Genomic DNA, 6,027 nt, shown 5'->3' with positions numbered 1-6,027 from the left:
CTTTAAACGTTTCCTCGGAACAGCCTGGTCATTTTTTTTTTGCAGAATGAATTTTTTTTAAAAAGAATGAATCACGAAACACAAACAGGAACTGGCGGGGAACGAAACGCGCCCTGTGAAAAACTATCTCCTCACCATGTCGCGGAGGGTTATACAACCGAATCACGCATCATATGACGATGACGTAGTCGAATCAAAAGCCGCTGGGCGTGCACGACGGTCACGTGGTGAACCCTGAGTAGTCGGAGGCGTCGGCTTAGAGTACTTACTGTACGGAATGTACGGACACCCGAGACCTCCGTGGGAGAGGCGGAGGTGTAGGCTGAGTGGTCAGACGACCCTTATATCGTGGATCCGTTCCCCCCTGTGGATTCGAACCCCCCTCAAAAATACCGCCTGGTGCAGTATCGGAAGGGGGTGCTGCATCTGGGAGCACACCGCCATTTGGACCTGGATCCTCGGCTGGACGTCCCTTGCGGACGTGAAAGATCTCGAAGTGTGATGTGTATTGTGCCTTAATCGAGGAATGAGGTCTAAATTGGGGGGGGGGTGGAAGAAGAAGAACATCAATCTATAATTCCAACAATCTGTGTGTGTCTGTCTGTCTGTATGTGTGTCTGTCTGTCTGTATGTCTGTCTGTATGTGTGTCTGTATGCGACCGCCAGTCCAATCGAATTGAAACTTGCCAGGAATATTGCAGGGGCCATGTGGATGTGCCTTTTCGAGGTTTGATGTCAATCTGACGAGTGGTTCCCAAGTTACGGCCATTTATCTGTCGACCAATGACAAGACACGGTGTTATGACGTCACGAAATGACGTCACAATTAATGTTTATTTATTTATTTATTATTATTTTTTGCACGATTGACAGTCCGATCTGATTGAAACTTGCCAGGAATATTGCTGGGGTCCCGTGGATGTGCCTTTTCAAGGTTTGATATTAAGGTTTGAGAGTGGGGGCGAGAGAGAGGGGCGAGAGAGAAGAGCGAGAGCGGAGGGGGGAGAGAGGAGGGGGAGAGAGGAGGGGGAGAGAGGAGGGTGAGAGAGCGGGTGAGAGAGGGGTGTCAATTCAAGAGAGGGGGAGAGAGGAGGGGGCAAGAGAGGGGGTGAGAGTGGGGGCGAGAGAGGGGGGTTGAGAGTGGGGGCGAGAGAGGAGAGGCAAGACTAGGGGGGAGCGAGAGAGAGGGGGCATCACAATTCTTCTTCTTCTTCGTTTGATATGACGTCACAATTGACGCTGGGGACCTGAGTATGTTTCCCAGGTGTTTCCCAAGTTATGGCCATTTATGATGCTGTTGGTCCGATCTAATTGAAATAATGCCCCAATCCAGTCATCGGTTGCGAGAGCGAAGGAACGAAGCTGCACATACTGGCACCCCTCACCCACGAGAGAGGGGACTGGCACGAGAGAGGGGGAGGGGTGAGAGGGGGGTGAAAAAATGCCCCAATCCAGTCGTTGTTTACGCACCTACGGGCACGCACCTACGGGCCCGCACTAGTGTTTCAAATTGTGGATTGGGCCAAGGTGCTTCCCCTATTTATTAGGTACTAGTGCATGCCCGTACGTGTGTGCCCGTACTTGCGTGGCCGTGTCCTGTCATTGGTTTGATAAATAAATGGCCATAATTTTGGAAACAGCTGAAACGGATGAAGAAGAACGATATCAAGCCTTGAAAAGGCACATACTCAGATCCCCAGCGTCAATTGTGACGTCATATCAAACGAAGAAGAATTGTGATGTCAGTTCTGACATCATAGCACCGTGTCCTGTCATTGGTTTGGTAAATAAATGGCCATAACTTGGGAACCACTTGTCCGATTAATATCAAACCTTGAAAAGGCACAAACTGAGGTCCCCAGCAATATAGCTGGCAAGTTTCAATTAGATTGGATCAGTGGTTGTCGAGAAACAGCAGTCACAGACAGACAGACACACAGAGATTGCTGGAATTACAGATAGATGTAGGAGTAGTGGACCAAGGAGACCCACCAAGCCAAATTTTACAAGGTCATGAGCACATAGGATGGAAGGAGGGATGGTGTTTGGTGCTTTTAATGAACTCACCAATTCTCTCCACTGATGTATAAGCTTGCGGACATTCTTCAGATACGCCCTAAAACGGGCCTCGAAGCTGTCTCACCTGGGTTCGAATCCCGACCCAGCTGGCCAGTTTCACAGGTGTCCCTCGGATGGACGTCAAAGCTGGGCGTTCCCTCCACCGCCATTAGTTGGTGGATGTTAAACTTCCCACGGTGTCCTTCACCAAGAGTCGGCGAGTTATCAGCGGCACCCTGAACAAATTACAAATTATTGCCCCAATATACAGGGGGGCACTGCATCAGTGGTACAGCAGTGCCCTTAGCAAATGATGTCACCCCACATCCTTGTGCTGCATTAAAACTTTATTACGATTTTTCAAATAATTTGGTTGGTCCACTATCTGTCAACACCTGTAGGTCACCAGTTTTTATTTTTAACAATGTCCAGTTAAACATGTTTAGAAGTTTGTTGGTTTTTTTTTTTTTACAATATTAAACCGATCTTCACCAAACTTCACCAAATTGTTGAGTTGGTCATAAGTAAGTGGAAGACTGTCAAATTTTCTAAAATCCTCAATTTTCATCCGATTGAGTTGACATTTGAACAGAATTTGCACATCAGGTCACTGAATTCAACGAGCCAATTATTTTTGAGGTCAAACTTGTTTTTATGGATTTTGCAAGTATCATGCTCCACACGACATCTTAACCTCCGCCACAAAAGGTGAAGGACGTGATGTTTTCACCAATTTCTATTTGGTTGTTTGTGTACAGGATATCTCAAAAAGTTGTGGACGGATCCGGATGAAACTTGGTGGACAGGTTGGGTGTGTGTGTGACGAGGAAGAATTGATTCGATTTCGGTGAAGATCCGAATCTGGATCTGGATACGAGAATTATTTAATTTTCAAAGTAATTCTTCAGTGAGACATAGGGCTCAAAAACGATATTTCAAAAATGTATTGGGCCAGGTATGTTCTCGTGGATCAGGCGTTACATGCCGGAGGTATGCGCTCGACCGAGGGCCCTTCCAGTTCTTGTTTATTGATTTGCATGCAGCCTGCGGCGACTTGGTTGCATCATTTTCTGGAAGCACGGCTGAGTCAACCCACCTGGTGTTAATTCAATAGGCTGATAGGGACTCAAACTCAGGACCCGAAGATCTTAAGCCAGCCACCTTTACCATCAAGCCAACACCAAGCTTAACTCGATAAGTGCGATCACAAAATGATCGCCAAGTGTAAGCCTCCTCCGGCTTACCCTTGCCGATCACCTGTGATCCAATGATGACCATATTCTTTTCAGACCACCATATAACCTTCACCCTCAACATTTAAGGATAGAGTGTAAATAAAGAAAACTTGTCCCCATATCCTGTCGATCAATAAAACTCCTATCATGAAAAATCGAAGGAAAATTATTCAAGTTATGATCGAAAAGGTGTTTTTTTTATTAATTAGGTCATAATCTGAAAAAGTAGGTCAAGGACACGAATCAAATAACAGGAGCACAACTTCAGTGCAGGTACGCGTTTATGTAACAAGAACATCTTGGAAGGCCAAGCGGTCTTTGCGAGTCCGCATTGGCAAAATTGAGCAAAGACAAAAAAAAATACGTGTTTTGTTCAGACCGTCATTTGACCTTGACCTTGACCTTTAACCTGGAGTGGTATGACGTAAATTAAGTGTAAATGCGGCTTGCTCTAGGCCATCCAGAGAGTATGATTGTGTTCCGATTGGACAAACCTCAAATCGAATTTTGGTGAAAAATGTTTAAATGTCCAGAATTGGGTCATGGACTTAAAATTAGGCCAAGGTCAAAAAAAACTCATCATCCCTGCATACTCTTGTATTCCCATTATTGATGCAAAATTACATTCTGAAAGTCCCATCCAGCTCCGAGATACAGCTCAGAAATTGGGAGTGGAGGAAGATTATTTTTTTCCTTAATGGTGGTTTATTCTCCTTGGGAGTATAAAACTCTCAATTACCATTAAAAATATTACCATGCATCCTGAAGCTCACCTGGATCAGGAACAAGTCACTCAAACTCCCCGCAGAACCCGTTATACCCCGATTTTTTTTTAAATGGTGTGAACAAATTAGTACATCATGAGTGATGAAAGTTGTGGTCAAGTTTCATTGAAATTGTGGGTGTCATTTCGGAAAAGAGAGCAAATACCTATTTTGGGGGGTAAAAAAAACTCCTTCGTAGACCCCCTGAATGAGCGGAGATTTTGATGCGGTCAATACACCTTCTTTAGGCATCGGATATGAAGTTTGTGGTCAAGTTTCATCAAAATCGTGTGTTTGGTTCAAGCGATAATGACTGAAGTGTTTATGGACCGACTGACTGGCTCACCTCCGGGCACTGTTCGATCGCATAAGCTCACCTGACTGAAGTCCAGGTGAGCTAAAAATGGGGGTGCAAATTGTAGAAACAAACCCTGCAACAGCTATAAGCCTTCCTCTCCAGGTGGGAGGCTTACCTCCAGCACCTAAGGTGGACAGAGGTTGTTTTCACCTGTCTGGGTGCACGACATCTGAAAAGGTTGTAGACAGATTTGGACAAAATGTGGTGGATGAGTTGGCGAGGTGACAACAACAAGCCAATTCGATTTTAGTTAAAGTCCGGATTCAGATCCGACCCATCAGTGGGATACAAAATGTAACCTGTTCAGCACGGCACAGGTATGTGCTCTCCCGAGTGCCGTTCTACTTTGTGTTGCAGTGCTTCGTTCTACGGGGGTGCAGAACTCGGAGTGTGGTTTTATTTTGAGGTCGTGTGGCTGCAATGTCTCCTTTAAAAAGGTCTACTTCTGCACACCTTACCCCAGCCCCCAGTGTCTGACAGCCTTTAATGCCTTTGCCTAGTTTTACACAATTCCTTTAAAATGACGACGTCACTCTTCTTAATGAGTACTTGTACCCAGATTTTATTAGCCTGAAGATATTTACAACACGAGTTACCTTGTGTGAACTTCATGGCGGCCTTTGTCTTTAGTTTGGAAGATTTCACTCATGAGGAAACTTTCGGTGTCCCACTAATCCTTCAACAAAGGGGAGGCCACTGTGTGTCTGCATCATGTCCCAGTTCCAAATGTTTGATGGCGAGTGAAACAAAGAGTCTGAGTGGTTGGTTGTGTGATGACTCGAACAATTCAGCCCAAGCTCGATTTCCATTCCTGCGGGAGATCTACTCAGACACGGAGTGCTCAAATTGAACACTCAACCGAGCCAAAAGCTTTGAGCATAGGGAGCGAGGGAGAGAAAGAGATAATGGATGTGAAATGGGAAAATAAATTATTTCACGAAATATTATCCTCGTATCGTAATAATTAACCACATGTAGATGGTAACCCAAGGGTATGGAATCATGCCAGCAAGGGAACACTGAAAGGGAGGGAGTTGAGAGATTAAGCAAGCAGGATTGCTGATGATCGAATTACCAGGGATTTGTGATAGAAACAGGCCAAGAATACACATGGGCTGGCAGGATGACCGAGAGGTCGGTGCACGAGCCTCGGTTCGATTCCCAAACCAGCTAAAAACTGTCATCCCGGCGTTTCACAGGCTGGGCGATTCATCAATGCGTTTGTCGTCCCTCGGATGGACGTTAAACTGGGAATCCTGTCTGTCCACATTGGTTGGTGGACGTTAAAGATCCCACGGTGTCCTTCGCCGAGAGGAGGTGAGCTATCGCCGGCACCATGAACAAATTACAAATTTCTGCCCTAACTGACAGGGAGAAAGCTGTGCTCGAAGCAATGACGCAGTGGGGAGCTACAGGATGCATACGAAATGGATGAATGAAGGATAAAATAACATGAAGACTCGAAAATGACCAAGGCAAGCAACCTTGAAGTAGTGGAGGGAAGAGTGGGATTAGACTGACAAAGGAGACAACTCGACAGGCTGGAGAAAAAGGGCGATCACCTAAAACTGACATGTTGGTGTGCCCACCTGAACTATCCCCCACACCCTGT

The sequence above is a fragment of the Eptatretus burgeri genome, chromosome 11 (genome assembly GCF_056783735.1).
Source record: "Eptatretus burgeri isolate ZD-2024b chromosome 11, Ebu_testis_v1, whole genome shotgun sequence".
Classification (NCBI taxonomy): Eukaryota; Metazoa; Chordata; class Myxini; order Myxiniformes; family Myxinidae; genus Eptatretus; species Eptatretus burgeri.
Note: the sequence above shows the minus strand (reverse complement) of the source record.